This window comes from Varroa destructor, unplaced genomic scaffold (assembly GCF_002443255.2).
Source record: "Varroa destructor unplaced genomic scaffold, Vdes_3.0 BEIS01000007.1, whole genome shotgun sequence".
NCBI lineage: Eukaryota > Metazoa > Arthropoda > Arachnida > Mesostigmata > Varroidae > Varroa > Varroa destructor.
In genome coordinates, this window is record NW_019211460.1 from 11,931,901 (window position 1) to 11,949,886 (window position 17,986).

Genomic DNA, 17,986 nt, shown 5'->3' on the forward strand with positions numbered 1-17,986 from the left:
GACACGGTGTGTCTGCTTGCAGAATGATCGCATAAACGTCACGTAAATTTCACCGACATGAACTCTGCATTTGATGAGATTACATGGTCACACAGTTATCACGCTCACGTTTCGTGTATTTAAACAACTAGAAAATATTAAACAAATACACGAGCAGTTTTCGACATTTAAAAATTCACGCTCCAACCCCCGAGACACTCAGTACATCTGACGTAGCAACACATCTACCTATCTATTCGTGTAGGCATACGTCGACGCGTTCTTATATATAAAGTCTATTTAAAAGCAAATAGTTAATATAATTATTGAGTCGATAGGGCACCTTACAACCAATAAGTTATTGCGTCCAGATCAAACTAGTCGCTTGTCATAGTTGTAACTTATGTCTATCGCCCGTGACGACAGCAGACGCTGCTTGGCTTCGGATTCTGTTAACCACCTCTATTAGATTCAGTGACTACACGTGGATCTTTCATAAACAAAAGAAAAAGACTGACCCTTCATACGATACAGATAGCACGTGTCGTACAGCGAATGACTATGGTACAAACATATATTGTTTACCTTTTCTACATGTGCAAATAGATAATGTGTCAATGCAATCATGTACTTGACATATTCAGTTACTTTTGTGTGTATTTACCGAAATCGGCATCTGTGCGCTTATCTCTGTTTGCCCTCGCCCACATAGTGGCAGCGTTTGCGATGCGGTTATACGTATGCGTTTTAATAGTAGAAGCGTAAATGAGAACGAACCGTTACATCACTGATTGTTCAGGCGAACAATTTGTTAGAAAAAACGATGCCCGATATTTGCATTGAAGAGATCGCTCTAAGCATCATAATGCATTGTTTATATCTAGTAGCCAAAGCTAAATTGGTCACACTGAAATATCGTTTCTGTGACGCACAAAGGTACAATCATCGAGGACTGACCGACGCCAACAGAGACGGCGACGCGGCAAACGTGAAATCGTACGCGAAAACAAAAAGACCAAGATGAACCGGTAAAAAAACAGCGATTGCAATAACTTCAACAAATAGAACTACTCCGCCAACAACGATAAGATACCGAAATTTGACGAGTGACATTACGACGATGTTTTTCGTCAATTCGTTTTGCTGTTCCGCTGATAGTGATGACGGTGACGCAATCCCGGTAGAGATAATATATTGACTCTGGTGACTTCCGCTGCCGCCGCGACAACGCTAGAGAGGGAGTCACTTTTGCCTAGAAGCAATTGTTGCTGGGTTTTCATGTCGAATTTCAGTAGAGAACATGCTATCAAATATATTCATAGAAACTAACTATTAAAGAATACTCTCAGAAAGGTGCCGATACTTACGAAACACTCCCAAAGGTTGAATAGTTCACCCAGTCAGTTAGCGTGCGTTAAAAAGGCGACGCTATTCGTCTTTTAGCTAAAGGCTTCTCTAGCCTCTCTCTCCCGGCATATCACACTGGAAAACTGATCAAGTTGAACCGTTCCGCCAATTTGCGATCCGATAGAGATCCGCACGTATACAGCGAATGGTTCTGGCGGTATTTTCAAATCTATTTAGCAGAGGCGACTGTAGCTAGGATCCGCTAGATATTATTATGAAAGACCTCTTGATCTTGTCAACACATTATGTCTGACGTCTTGGCGTGTAGTCCCATATTGGGTTTTTTCTAATTATTACGCTCGATCAAAAAAAAAAATGTTCACGTTGTACGTACAGAAACAATGAATACGTCGCCGGGTAATTTTACGACCTTAAGATACCTTCGGTGTATTTGCATTTTGAGTTGAGCTGACGAAATAAGTTCCATTGGAACTGAGTTTTATACGTAAATAATTTCATCTGAAGGAGGTAAATTAGAATGTCACAATACAAATGTACGAATAATTCCGAACATTGAACTCGCGCTCGTAGGCTAATTACTGCTTGGCAAACGGCCAGAATAAAGAAGCCATAGTGTAGTAGGTACTAGAACACTAGAAATAGGTACTAGAGTCAGGCCTTTATTCAACTGTCTACCACCACTGCCATCTTACCTAGCCTTAGAAGGTCAGAATAATGCCATGATTCGTTGTGCTTTATCGTTGGCCTGGCGTGGGTCAGCTGTTAAAACACACGTCCAATTAGCCTACCAATCGAGTCCTCAGGTTTCGATAGTCATAAACAACATAAAAATCAATGCACCAATGCGTATATATATCTATAGATCTTTGGTAATCTTTAAGTACTACTGGGATTTTCTCCTATGCGATTAGCGCTAATTCATTTTAAGTGTCCGTGTAATAGACAGAAAGGTAAAAGAAAATATTTTACTTTACGCATGGTGTTTTAGTAGGGTCGCTGATTGACGCCTAATTCGAAATCGCTTTTTGAAGACATCCCTCTAGCTACGCAGGCAAAAGCCAACGAAGAGAAAGATGACCTGATGGTTAACTCTTTAATGATTCTAGCAACCAGAATGTACGTCTAGCTAAAACGTACTTTCACTCTCACAGAACCGCTACTTAAATTGCGGCTTGAATTCCCACTATGCTACAAGACAGATTCGCGGAGAAATCTATCTACCTAATCATCATAAAAAATCATGTGCTTTTCTGTGAATTTGTTTTTGATGCTACTCCTCGGAGCACCAACTTGGTGGTGAAGCTAAATTTAATACGGATCTGTTGGATCGTGTGTATCCTTTGTTAACTGCGAAGGCCCCTGTCAAGAATTTGTGGGTCTTCGTAAAAGTAAAATAGAACTCAGTTTCAGTGATGTTGTTACGCACTACAATACGCTACTGTGTACAAAAGTCCCAGATTCTATCTGAAAACAACGAGAATATCAATAGACTGATGAGGTTGCTCTCCTGTCGCAGGCAGAGACGAGCTGAACCCAGCGCAGCACATGGGGCTTAAATCGCTAATGTATTTACGATACAGCTGTGGGTATGTGAAAACGAAAAAAAAAAATAAAGACATACTATAATGCGTACTCGCCAAGCTTAATTTAAGATATATATATGACCTAAAAAGGCTCTGCTGACTCGCTATGTCAAACGAAATGTGGACTAGAAGCCCCTACCAAGCGCAGTATCGGTGGACAAACTATTTTATGTTAATGTGTGACACATCGTGTGAAAAATGGGGATTCGTAGCATGTATACTAAGCAGCCGAATACTGCGAGGGGAAACAACCCGAAAAGTGATGTGGACGCGTCCCCCAACCCGGAGGTCATACTACCCGTTCATGATAATCGTTTTTCTGATTACTTTTACCAATGACAGCCATATGGCCAAACTCAGACTATACATTTGTGTGTGTTCCTACTGAAATAGATGCATATATATATATATATATACAATTATCTAATTATCAACACTTTTTTCCTCGTCACTCATGCAATAAGGTAAATATTTGAATATAGCGGTACGGCTTTCGTCTTTTATTCACAAAAACAAATGGAGAGATCATTGAAGCTGTCCCACCATAACCCAATTAGGTAAAAAGGAATCTTCCAGATTAGCGACTCAACGGACCTGACCGATAACGTGATTACAAACCTTTACGAACATTGACATGCCGGACTCAATCGCTCACGCCAGCGATAGCAACGTGCCCAACTCGTGAATTATTATTACAGTTGTTACCGTTGCCACAACGATCATCGGCTCGACGCCGATGATCTTCAGTAAAACGTTGCAACGCTTCTTACTGTTGTTGAAGATAATGTAACATGGTCTACCAACTTCGGGTTGTTCGAGGCCATTGTCTATTGTTGACGCAGAGTGTCTGTAGTAACTTCTATCGCCGCTGCTTGCGCCACTAAAAAAAAATTCCAAAAACGTCGGGAGACGTTTTCTTTTTCTGTAACTTATCATAACACAAAGAGGTAGACGACTTACTACGTTCTGGACTACTAATTGTGTTCTGCTATTAGACGCTAAACAGACAGGACGTAATGAAAATTATCCGCCACTGCAATGGATAAAGTCAAATATTGTTAGAGGAAACGATTACCACTAAGTTGCGTATAAGTAATTGATGGTCGTCAAAGTAACTCGTTACGGCAGCGGACTAAGATGAAGTTCTGTTCTTAGCTGAAATGAAAATTACAAAGTAAATATAGACGAAAATTAACAGGATATATCGAAATTTCTAAAAAAAAATTCGATAATAGCTTGCCCCACTAATGTATCCATTTGTCCTTTATATATAGCTCTATATGCTACATAGTACAATAGTTTAGCACAGAGACTTCTAATAATACTCTACTATGTACAGACAACCGTTGTTCGATGTGACCTGATCTTTATTACTACTATTTCTTTTCTATCGGACCAATAGGTCCGATTAGAGCATGGGCGAAGTCCGCAAATCTCGTGAGCTTTCACTCCCTCATATATAAAAATGCACTAAAAGTATTTATCTAGAGCCGAGAAGAGATATCTTCCCATATCATTGAGTTCATTGGTTTAGCTATCATCGTATAAGGGATAGTTCCTTTGGCCGTTATCAGTCAACTTCGGACGGACGTCCATCCATTGGCTTATCTTAGAGACAACCAAATTAACCAACTAATCAATGACAGCACGTATAAGGAAACATTCATTAAGCGCCAACTTTCGCAATACTGAACAAACGTCATAGATACGCCGTTGGACAAGATCTGTCGTTTGTTCTGGCCAGAGTGATATCCGCCTTCATCAAACCCTTTTAGTACGATAGTACATAGAACAGCCCACATTATAGATAATGAAAAAAAATGTAAATAAACATTATAATAACATGAACATCTGTATACCCGTAGATTTGGATCAACCACATAATATTATGCTATCGCATGCAGATGCGCACCGTCAAACAAATCTGTACAGAGGTGCCTTCTATCTGTGTACCCTTCTAACCTTCTAATAGTCTCTATGACATATTTATTTGGGTGAGGAGAGGATCAATGAGATGTTCTCATAGAGCCGTTCCATCATTTGAATCTTGCCACGTTCAATTACCAAACGCTAAGAAATGAACTACCCAATGGCGTGTGGCCACACTCCATTTGTGTTAGTATTTCTCGTTGTACCTCGCAGTGAAATACGCAGCGCAGACGCTAATCGCATGCGCATTTCCTGACTGTGTCGGCTTCAGATGCCGTAATGGTAGCACAAGTGTCTACAGTCACTGGCCTAGTTGTTGTATGCGACCCAGCACGTTCCCTTCAAGTCCGTCCAATTTGTTCGGGGAGCCTCCAAGAGAAGGGCCTCCACCACTATTACTGCGTCGTCGTGTGCTTTGTAGCAGCCTGTCCCCATGCAGAACGTTTAGGGCATAGCTTTATCAGACAAACATCCGACAATACTAACCGCTCGTATGGCAGTAGCCTAGCAGACACGAGAAACCTAGCAAGCGCAACACCCCCAGAGGGGCCCCATTGGCGCGTATCCATACTTCTACAGCGGCCCTACCGCTGTGACTCTACCGGTAGTGGCGGCAGGCCGACAAACAGGCAGACGCTCCGAAGAAGAGCTGGTCCTGTTCTCACTCCCGACAGGGCCGCTGTCGCTGCTGGTGTAGGTTCCGTGTGAATATCACAACTCACCACTCAGGACGACTGCCTATTGTCTGTTATGGCATAAACGTCGGTAGTGACAATGGTAGCGTCACCGGCAAAAAGGTCTCCTGCCGCTGGATGAGCGCAGCCTTTACGCTTTATGTTATGTAGACAATACAGTATAGTCAGTAAGCCTTAAAGTGGTAGAAGTATCCATCAGTAAAGGTTCTGCCTACGAAGTGTCACTCTATACATTTCTGCTCGTCAACATTGGGCAAACCTTTTTCTTTGCCTGTCCCTGTCGCTAGTAACGGTGACGTCTAGAAGGAAACAATTCTGGGAGGACGAGGAATGGTACGGAGGCCCGTCTGTGGTTAACCTAAGGCAATTACAACGCTAGAGCGTGCTCTGTCTGCTAAAATCTTTCGCTTTCTTACTTTTACCACAGGAACGTTGGAAACTTGGTGGTAAATGTTAAACTGTCTGCTGCTTGTTGCTCGGCTTGAGCAAGTTAGATGGGTTCGTAAGACGCAGCTCCCGTCTCTCACCTGCTTCGACTGTTTTAGGTCGTGTTGGATATCTTCGGTGACGCTAGGAGCACATTTACCTCATCTCATCTCATACATACGAAACAGATAACACCGCTTGGTCCATTAACTGAAGCTCTTCTCGCATGAAGGTATAGAAATTCAAAAACAACGATGACGACTAATGTGAAAAAATGAGGTTTTAGATTATACATTATACATTAGTATATCAATACGATAAGCGATGGCTTCAAGAAAAATGAGCCTTATAGAATTGTTCAGCGGAGAATCATTGACTTCAAGTACAGGCACATGAAGTAGACGGAACGCTTCTCTTAGAAACGTTCTCTACTTCCACATTGTGTCTCGAAAGGAAAGCTGGCTAGAGAATGCGCACATGATCACACGTACCTTATTCGAAAAAAAAAAAAAAAAAAGGTCTAGTAATAACACGGGCCCAGTTAGCTACTCCGCTCAAACGTCAACAAACAACTATATAAACTTAAGGATGTGAATTTTGCTTGAAGAGCACGTTCAAGCGATTTTATAAATAATCCCGATGGTTCAAAGGCCGATGGAGAATTTTTTTTCACTAAGAATAAGAAAAGGTGGTTGCAATTGTGAGACTGGGATTATTACCGATATTATGTTGCCTATAATGATATTCAATTGTTACGCTAGCAATTTACAGAGATCGTGCTATAGGTTTTAGATGGGCAAAAGCGGCAACGGTTCAGACACACACCGAAGCCTAACTCGATGTCGGTAGCCACCTTATGATTCTTCCATTTAGGAAATGTATCATTTTATATTCGATTTTTATCAGACCAGGTTGTAGCACGTAGCTCCGGAGCAGCTGCTCTTTAATGATACCAAATGGAATTTCATTTATACCCCAAACACGTCCAAATAAAAAACCGCCATCTTGAAATACTTGTGCTACACAGGTATTAGCCCATACAGCACGATATCATAAATACACAATGTCCAAGTATAAACTCTTGTCTTCTCGGTTTGGTTTATACTCAGAGTAGAGTTTGAATACTCGGAACACATCTCAGTAATCGTATGATCGGGCAACACCTTCAGCCAGTAGAGCCATGCCCCACAATTGAACCCATCGTAACAAATCTTTGATTTCTAATAACATCGAGCATCATCAAACATTGAGGTTCATTGTACTATCCCGATAGGAAACTTGGTACTTTTATGAGGGATGGGATGGGATCTAAGCGTTCAAAAATTAAGACTTATCTCACCAAATCAATTTCGTTGATAATTGACAACAAAATAACAGCACGAGACAAAGCAACCGCTTTTTTTTTTTTGCTATTGAAATAATGTGTCGCTGCGACTACTCTAGCTATGTTTTGGCACTACTTACTACCACGACGAAGCGTTTGCACATACTACCGTATTGAATTAGGTTGTTCTATCCGAAACCGCGCTTATACTCACATCGTCGTATTGAAAACGAGTGCATTGCAACGTATGACATCTCTAACGCACTGTCTACGTTTGTCAGTACAATTGTGTGTTCGAACAATGGAAGACGACGAACGAACGAATCTGTCACGAATAACTAACTCAACAGCTTTGACACAGGCCGTCCAATGACAGACCCGCTTTGAAGTACTGCTCGTGAAGGCATCGAATGGACGAAGCCGAACTGTTTCAACAAGGCCACACGACAAAAAAGCTTCTCGATTGTTCTTCATTTTTTTTTATAGTTTAGCGATCTCCAGTGGTAACTTGCGTGTCTATAAACTATCATGTCACTGTGCATTACTTTCAACAGTGACAAATGTATTGTAATATAGCCTGAATGCGGACCCGCCAGCCGAGATCAAAAACACTACGTAAAGCCCTTAAACTCGCTCTTTATTAAGATGCATTGACGCTGATGAAATACCACTAATACTGATCTATTGTGACGCTCTTATTAAACAACGACGCCATAATTGGTGAGCTGTTGTACACAGATTTTTTCTACCAGACATCATAGCATTTTCAGCAACGGATGAACACCAGCCAAATCTACTCCCACCATCTACCGACCGTGAAATATCGTGATCGTATTAAGCCCTAATAGAAATTCCTAGTAGGGAATTCTAATGGAAATCTGCCAGAGCTGGGGATTGTTGCAGCGAACGTAACAGTAGGCACTGGAGGGAAAGATTTTTTGCCGACACGAATGTCAGCTGTCGCAGGCCGCTGTAACAGCGGAAAAAACAACGAAATGGTCATCGTACGGTGCTACCGGTGCGGTGGCATGGTGAAGGTGCGCACAGGCGTAGGCTGCGATTTTCAGCACGGTCGCCACGACGACAGATTGATGTAAACGGACGAAGCTAAATGCTTTTGCTACTACCTCTACTGCTGACGGGGCTTCTACCTCATCTCGTGAATTCAGGGACGTTACGCAGTTCTTTTTCACAGTGTACGGCCTTATGGCGTATGTGGTAACAGGTGAGTGTAAGGGACGTGCGTGGAGTAAAATGAAGTTTCGAGGCCCTTATCGAATCCACGACGGCATTAGCACGATTAGGATCGATACTCGATCGAGGCCAACGTGAAGACTCCAGGAACCGCTGTTGCTGTCGTTATATGATTAACACGTAAGATTCGCCCCCACCTAATACGTATTGATCGTTGAGTAACCATTAGTTTTTCTGCTCGACTTTTTCGGACGAATCGTTGTAGATAGTCTCCATTGGCCCTCCATAAGCAGAATGATCATGCACATTTTATGGGGTACAGGGACATCCGTGGGTTCGTACAAAAAACAGATATTGAATGAATGCGATATTCAGAAGTTAGATTTTTGATGAGTGTACGCACTCACAATACTGACATACTAACGAACAAAAAACATTTGGCCTTAATGTAAGGCATATTTTTTAATGGTCACTTCATAATTTGTTATCTGTCAAAGCCATTCGGGCTCTTTAACAAGAACGAAAGCGCATCGCATATTTGTGCTGGGTAGCGAGATAAATAATATTGCTGATATATACGAGAATATCAACAGGAGTCCCATGCCTAGTATTACCATCAGCAACAAGATGACGACTAATGAAATAATAAGGACCAATCAAAATCGGTCTGGCCTGCCGGGCCGTTAAGGTACCACTCGGTTGACCGTTGCAACTTTAGGTCAGATGCAGAAGCCGCTCGTGAATAGATGCTTTGATTTTAAAATGCTCGTTAAACATTTGTATTCGTGAACTCAACGTCTAAACATATTCTAGTGGCTATGCAGGAAAAATGTCTCACCTCTACAGGACCAGCCCAGAATGATAGCGAGTTCTACACATCGACAATTACAGAGCATGCTTTGTTAGCTGGTTCCATTTAGCGTTCTATGAGGCATCATTGATTTAATCCAAGTCACTGAAAGATGGAAGCCAAAACAAATCTATTGTCATTCATGCCTGCCTGGAAAGATATCAATAGTATCAGACATTTCGCACTGTGTGACTAGGACATAAAGCTTTTTAATGTAGTTGAAGATAGCGGGCCATTGTATCGGCAGGTACTTATGAGGGGAGGACCTTCGATTGCGTACATACTTCGCTATTCAATATCGACAAATAGTTACCCAATATCCATTCTAACGTACGTAACCCTGCTAATGGTAAATGGAGTCTCTATCTAAGAAGGCAAACATCTGTACGAGAAAAATATGGGGTAGCGATTCTACCTTTGCCCTGTACGACTAAGCCAGGCTGAGTCCATACGACACCACAGCGTTAACTGAGCTTTGGTCAGATCTGTCCAATTTATTAGTAGAAATCATCAGGAGGTTATTAAGCTATTATTTGCTATACCATAAAAAAACTGCTAAATATTTTCCAATTCTCAAATACTGCCAATGATAGAATATTCCACCCAATATTCAAAAGAAGCTATAGTCATCTTCGCCATTGTTGTGGACGAGCCTATTGTGCGCTCTTTCGCCAACCTGTCCTTTTTTTGAGCTAGTGTTTGCCTCACAAACCAGTGCCGTTTTCTTGTTATTATCGAAACATGTATACTATCTTCTACCGGAAATGTAACGGTAGATTGATGCGAGAGAAATGAAACGGTGATTTGATAATCAGTCATAGCATCAGATGGTTAGAGCAATACAGATAGATAATACAATCATCAGGATCAGTAGAGGGAGTGAACTGGAGTTACGAGCACATCGTAGTAGCTGGTGTGTCACTGCATTTAGACGCATTTACAATTATTAAAAGGTAAGTCTGTCAAGAAAGTAGGTTTGCAGTCAAAACTGTCCACGACCGCGTACGGAAGTTATCACTCGAAACTTATCAATAGCATATAACTTGTTTGTCCTGATTAATTTTTAATTAGTTACCATACACTAGTTGCTCGTATAACTTGTGTAGACTGAATTGAAGTGAAGCCTATATTTCGTTTAACGTAAACGCAATATACGCGTCGCAATTTTCGTACCCATAATTTCAACGAACATAACTGTCGGATCATATGTATATTACGGTGAACCCATGGATTTGATTCATAAGATTGTCGTGTTCCAAATAAAGATAGAAACTGACCTTCTTTACACAAATTCTGCTTCGGGGAGCCGAAATCTATGAAGGCTGTTTCTCGCAGCGTTAATACTTGTCTCGCTTGATCGCACGAGTTGCAACGATACCTGCGTATTAGGCTGCAATATGTGTGTATGTCACCATGAAATCCCCCTTAGTTGATACAATTTCGTGCTTTCTGTAGGTGACTAAGCGCCATGGTCATATTGAGTAGGGTTGTTTGGGGGTGACATGTCCGAATAATCGCTTTTGCCACGGTATAAGTAAAAAAAACTGTAAAAACCTTTCTTAGTACAGGCTTTCCCCGTATACTATTGCACCCACGTGTAGGTCGTCGCCGCTTAAAGCAACTATGTCCGATCATCGTCATCATTATTATTATCATTGTTGTAGTCAACACTAACTGGCGACCTTCACGATTACTTCATCGATAAACTCATTTCCACCCGTGGAAAATAGACAGTTCTGAAACATTTTTCAACATCAATAATAGAGAAAAGAAAGACTAAAGAGTGCCACCGGCTTTCCATTTACCAACAACAACTAATCCATGAAATCACGGTCTGGGCTAGTGGGGTGGGTGAAAGGTAAACGTTCAACAGGATAATCACGACTTCTTTAAGCATCAACATCAGCAGCTATTCCCTCTCATTTGTATCGCGATTACGGTTGACACACGACACAATCCGCGACAATTGCTCCTCACGTCTTCCGATCGCTTGCTCAACTGTTGTCCTCTTGCTACGGTAAAAGTACCCCTAGCGGTTGCGGTCTTCCCTACCGCCGCCGCCGCCGCCGCCTCCGAAGAACTGGGACAACTCTTTTTAGTTCCTCTTTTCTTTATCGACATTATATTTTCACCTTTTAGTGGTTCTTATGTTCGCTTGCTGCTGATTATCGTCGCGCAGTAGTGGACGCTGCTTGGCCCGTGAATTCCCTGCCGCTGGCTGGTCGCTGTTGCGCCGGTCGAACGTAAACATCTGCCATAATTCTGCGCTGAGGCGTTATTACTATTATTTCGCAAATACTCAGCGTTTTTGATCGTATTCTCGTTTGCTTACGTACTGTTTCTTAATCAACGCGTTGCTTCGGCAACCTCCCGCAACTGCCAACGATTGGCCGTCCCCTCGTGATCTTCGATCCGTAAACGGGTGGGCGCTCGATAGAAAAAGAAAAAACGATCATTGCATATTTAACGAGGGTAACAATAGAAACTACCAATTATTCCCTTTCTAACGAAGAGGGACGAATAAATTGTCGATGGAATATAGCACCAGCAATTCAGGTGATGGTAGTTTGTGCGTGTGTTATTTCTACCCCTACTTTTCGTAATATCATTTGCATCTTCCACCCCCCGACAGAGTTGTCTCGATCCGATACAATCGCATCTGGACGACCGTTCTCTGTGGTTTTTCTCACGCTACACACATTGTCCTATTGTCTATAATAATCATAGTCGTAGTTGTAGTGAAAATAATAATCCGAATACAATAGTTGTAAGATTTGTGAGCACATCTGTATGTGTCTGGTATGATGATAGCTAAACGTTATCGATCAATTCTGGACGTTATAAAGGGGTGTGTGTTAGGGAAGTATACGGCCACGCCATATTTTGCCGTGGTAAAAACCGACTAGGCGACATGTAACGTCCAGTTTGCTTCTTCCTTACGAGAAATCTTTGGCTATTTCTATCACTTCAGTCTTTCACGCTGTATCTCTCCCGACATTTTTCTACAGTTTATTGCTTGTACCAGAAATCTGAGCGATGATCGTTGCTAACTGCTCATATACAAGCATCAACGCCAAGGCAGATGTCAGTGGCGAACGATAATCAGCACCAGTACCTTAATGATAATCGTGATCCCCCTGGTATCTCCCCTTGTGTACAAACGTTGAAAAAGTTACAGTGAAATGGCGATGTTGACGCCATGCGATAGAGCAAATTTTTAGGGTCGACCGTTGGCGTACGTACGTACGTACGTACTCACACACACTTGTTCGTATCAGAAGAAAGTGGGTTTTCATAATCATCCTCCGACACAACTATCACTAACAGGAATCATTTCTAAGTAACATAAACAATAATGATGGTGGATTGGATCACACACGGCGTACCACACCTTTTATACCTCATCGAGTAGCCGTGCTTGGAAGAGAGATTGTCGGTATCTTTTCGGGAAAATTGAAATTGGGTGAACTTGTATTGCAGCATAAAAGACTACGAGTCACTGAAACATTATGAAACGGGCATTTATACCTGTCTGCACTTGATGATCAGATAGTTAACAGACGTTTTAAGTCTGCTTAGAAAAGCTAAGAATAATAATTTTTTCAAAATTTCTTTACAGTTTGTTAAATGTCAAAAATACACTGATTACTAGATAAATCATGCTGAAGGTCCCAAAAAATCAGATATTCTATACATAGATATGTTCTATTTTGTCTTCGATGATACGTTTTGCTGAGATTCGATAACCAATACGGTATAAAAACCTACGAGCAAACGCTCAGAGCTTTCAGGATCAGACAAAACTTTGCGCTGTCACACAAGGAGGAGGATAAATGCCGCCCGCATGTAGCACAAACGACGCATAGTGATCGTTTAAAGGAAACTCGCTGCATAAACACTAACACCTTATGAAGCAAAAAAAACAGCCATATGCGATCAATTCGAGCTAATCTTACTATAGAAACAAGTTATAGCTATACCAAATTTTGATGAGCGGGCTAATTATTGCAACAATTCAATCAAGTAAACGTACAGTTATTGAATAACAATGACTGATTACAGCTCCTTTCTGCTCACGTTATAATCTGTCTGTGCGTGGCATTGCATCAACGCTGACATGTCGTATCTCAAGCCTTTGATATTGGAAAGAAAATGATGATCGACGAATAGAAAATGCGGAATAGTCACTCGTTTGTGCTGCATATTTGGCTATATTGGGTGATCCGTTTTTCGAATTTGCCGCCGTTTACATTCGCCTCGGGATTGGCAGGACATAATGGGTCGAGTACGTTGGGTTAACTGCTGTCACTGCCGTCCGTCTACGCTGTTCTAACTGATACAGGTAGTAAGAGGCTACGGCACACCGTTAAGCGGGTGACGAGAAAACAGTGTTAGACACGACGTCGTCGATTCTCTGGTAGTAATGATAACCTTCATCACAAGCAGAATCATCGTCACTAGCACAGCAGCAGCATCTATAAGAACACCCTAATGTTTTTTATTTGTTCTCGACATTACTCAATCATACAAATGATTTGCTCGGAGGAGCACAAGCTTAGAAACAGAATGCTCGAGAAACCGCCTGTTGACGGCGGTCTCTTCGACAGGGGAACATCGTAGATGAAGTAGAGACGTTTCATGATTCGCGCACTATTTGATTATAGAGATATGTATGCATCTGCATGAGGTGCTTAGGCTAGCTCCGCCAAAAATCCCTTTTGTTAAGCCGTTACTGGCGTTATGATTTGCGTTATCGTTCACGTGCTACGCAATACTGATATTGGCATGTAGCAACTGTAAACAACAGATGGGAGTAAGAGTAACCTATAAGCTAGACCCGTGAGACCCTGTACGGCAACAGTAAAAGGGAAGTTCAATGCGACTCCACTGTTGCCGCTTCTTGAATCGAATCAGCATCAACTACCGAAAGCAGGACTGTGAAACTGCTATTGACCAGTTAAGCGTGTTTGAATTATAGTAACAGCCATAAGAAATAGGTGAATCTTGCCGTCTGTGGAGCGGCCATATTATAGAAGTGGGTTTTCGAATAAATCTTGACAACGGCGAAATTAAGAAGTCGATTTCAATACATGTTTACCTATGAAATTGATTTTTTTTTCTATGTTTTACCGGCCCCGCCCCGAAGTCGCAATGCGAACTGGTCATGTTCCCACACGAAGGTTTGATCCATCTCACTTGATAAATGTTCTTGTTCGATTGTTTGCCTGCAGTTGATATCTTCTGATGAGGATTCGTTTTATTTCTTTTCCTATGTAAGACATTGCTTTAGTGTCCTCACTTTCATGGGTACTGATCATTTAGGTAGCTTTAGTTAATGATTGCGCATTTAACTTGAATGAAATGTACGTCCGTTTTCACTATCTCTCGCTACTTTTCAGGTAAAAGAGCATGTTTTTTATCGATCTATCTTTTGAGATAGACTTTTAAGGTTGTTTGGATGCCATTTACCATGCTATAGTGATTCTGCTAAATGTTTGGCTAACTCTCGTTCTAAGCTCGAGAATTTTCGAAGATATTTGTAATGTATAGTTGATAAAAGGGGCCTGATTTGTAGGCAGATATGGGTTTTAATAGAGATTTCTTGCTCAAAATGAAAACGTCTTTCTAATAGACGAGTTTCGGGCTGCTATTCCTTTGATAAACAGAAAAAAGTTTTGAGGATTTTCCGGGTGTTTGAGGATTTTTCCGGGTGTAATCGCTAGATACACGGAAAAACTAAAATAATATGTCTCCAACCTAAAAAAGCATCTACCTGTATAAAGTTTAACTTTTGCTAAGTTAAACTTTATACAGGTAGATGCTTTTTTAGGATGGAGACAATATGTCTCCATCCTCCATCCCATATTATTTTCTCTCTTTTCCTTATGCCTCACCGCTATCAAGACGAATAAAAAAGATCGAGTAAATAGTAATTTTACACGAAGTGTTCTCGTATTATTTCGTACGTTTGCGTACTGCCGCGAACGTCTCTCAAAAGACAAAAACATATTTGTCTCTTTTGGCCTACGCAAATGGGGTCGGGAACAGCTTCTAGACAATTGAGTGGTTTTTTAGCATTAGCTTGGCCGTAATATGCAAGATCCGACTCAGATATATAGATCGAAACCGCTTGTAGTCCGTAGATTGTAGCATGAAACTGAATAAACCCTATTTTGCACAGCTGTAGATGATAACAGTGCTCGTATCTAATCGAAGGTTAGCAAAAACTACGGGGCACGAATGTACCTGTATTCATCTGTGGAATCGTATCATCATGTTAAGAAATTGCATAACTATGATCAACAAATTACTAGCAAAGACTCTGTAGATCTACGACGATAAAAGCCTTTAGATCAAAAGGAATTTAAAATAGGGTACCCAATGAAAGCTTTACAAACACCCACATATTTATGGACGCTAACATGATAATATTTACGAAGGCGCTATTAATTTATTACAACGGCTCTATAATTGGGACTAGCAAAGCTAAGTAAGTATCAGCAGGACTCGAGATAATCTAGGTTTAGTATACAGAAGGTTCTTGAAATCTAAGACGATGTGAGCTGCTCACGCCACCTATTCGGCCGTAGTCCCCAAAAGCAGTAAGCAAACAACGCACGGCTTCCTCGATGAAGGGGTAGAAATTAAATAAGCCCCACCACTTCAGTTGTTGGGGTCGTTCGTTAACTCACGTGCTCGCGCCAAACATTTGTAGTTACGTTGATAACTATCACACAATACTGTGGCCGAGATCGCAATATTTTTTCCTATTTGGCTCCTGTTTTGCCAAACCAACAGTATTTGGACAGCGTACGCATACTGAAACATCGACAGCTGTACCACATAAAAACAGTTTTCCCTGCCCTAACATTACCGGCCTCCCCAGTCCCCTACAACGAAGAAAATACTGACCTTTTTCTACTTCTTTACAAAAATGCTAGACTGATGTTTGTTGCCTGCCAAATATCCCGACCATGAATTCTCTGAGTGTGGCACATTTTGACAGTAATAGTCTGCTAAAGCAATCCTGCCGTCACAACGAGGCTTCGTTCTTTTGTCATTATTTAATCAGAAGTTTCGAAAAATCGAATAGGTAGTCGCGACACCAACACGTGTTTGTAGTGAATGCACCTTTAAGCAATTACCTGCACTACTAGCGGTATCCAGCAAATCTGCTTAGCTCTGTTTAATGGCGGAGGAACAAGCAATGCCTTTAGGATGACTCTTAGGAGGTGCTATGGGCGGTTGTTGCTTTTTTCGGAGTTTTTCATTTCGAATATTTGCGGCGCCTGACATGGTAATAGCACTTGTTGCACCAGACCAATACGTAACTTTCAGCGTAACCTATGGTGTGCATATTACTCATAGCATCGGACATCGTGAGCGATGTTCTGTAACACATTGAGCGTGCTATAATGTATGTATATATATATGGGTCTCTAAATAGAACTAAAAAATTTTGCGTCAGAGTTATTTTTACGATATAGAACCGGCGCTGAGAGGTAAATGAAGCATCACGTTATTGATGTCAAATGAAAAAAAAAAATGATCAAACCAATTTACTGTGTGTGGATATATTTACAAACAAGTTTCATAGTAGTAACGACTTTTTAGGCGCGAAGTAAGGTTGCCCCTACAGATTCTCCGGGCGGCCTGATACGTGCAATATCATCAAGTGGGCGTGGAACGTTTCATGCTACTAGCGGCCATAATTAGCTACATGTTTAGGAATATCGATAACTCTTAATTCACTATTGAATAGGATTAGACACAGAAAACTTGCGATATGTGTCTAATAATGTGTAAATCTATCAGATACATTAAACGATAACTTGAACAGCCTACATGAAAAGAGAATTGAAATATCGAGCTTGATGTTATTTGCAAAGTCTCCTAGACTAAGCCGTTCTACTTATGATTGGGTTTTGGAAATAAGGCTTTTATAAACGATTATACGATATCCGCTATAAAAACCGTAGTAAATGGAAGATACTCTGTGGTATACTAAAGCCGCATAATAACTTACAGAATAGATGCTGTCTAAGTATTGGGAGCATTCGCTCGTTTCTTATTGAATCTTACCAATCAACAAATATAGCAGCAGCAGTTGCGTACAAACATATCAATAAGGGCCATATATACATATATATATATATATATATATATATATATGCGTAGACATCAGTGAAAGTTAGTGGCTGCACTCAACTGTGTAGAAACGACAGAGCTCTGACAAATACAAATCAGCTATAGGACTAACGGAAGAAACGTCAACGACATTGTGGTTAGCGTGAAGCCAAGATAAAAAGTGACGCATAATAATATCATCACGATCGTATAACCACTGCAGAACCACCCGCTAGTTTTTCGGCAGCCGTCAAGGAGTAGAAACATTAATTGGACAATTTCTATTGCCGCGCAGTGGATACCGTCGGCCAGCATCACTATCAGGCTTTGATCACCGGTTGCCGATGCAATTCTTTTGGCGGGGCAAGTTTTTGTGGATCCGCTAAAATTCACGGCAACACTGAAAACTGATAGTACCACATAATTATGGGGATGTTCTAAGCTAAAAAAGAACCAAACCTAATTAATCAACCCATCTATTCATAGCTTGAATGCAACGTTAATACGATGA

At 41.2% G+C, this 17,986-nt stretch overlaps 3 long non-coding RNA genes across 6 annotated transcripts in view; 2 read left to right on the forward strand and 1 right to left on the reverse strand.

The window, feature by feature from the left end:
* The window catches only part of LOC147754322 (uncharacterized), a 112,553-nt gene that overhangs the window by 76,086 nt on the left and 18,481 nt on the right, over nucleotides 1-17,986 (reverse strand). Inside the window, exon 2 of the long non-coding RNA XR_015316594.1 lies at nucleotides 9,337-9,453. This is a non-coding gene — a long non-coding RNA (uncharacterized LOC147754322). The remainder of the gene's footprint in view (nucleotides 1-9,336; nucleotides 9,454-17,986) is intronic.
* Nucleotides 426-3,862, forward strand: LOC147754326 (uncharacterized). Its single transcript, XR_015316606.1, has 2 exons — nucleotides 426-543; nucleotides 916-3,862. It is a non-coding gene; the product is annotated as an uncharacterized LOC147754326 (long non-coding RNA).
* Nucleotides 8,541-17,986, forward strand: part of LOC147754327 (uncharacterized) — a 30,548-nt gene continuing 21,102 nt past the window's right edge. For all 4 annotated transcript variants that reach the window (XR_015316595.1, XR_015316597.1, XR_015316596.1 and 1 more), the window contains exon 1: nucleotides 8,541-8,678. This is a non-coding gene — a long non-coding RNA (uncharacterized LOC147754327). The remainder of the gene's footprint in view (nucleotides 8,679-17,986) is intronic.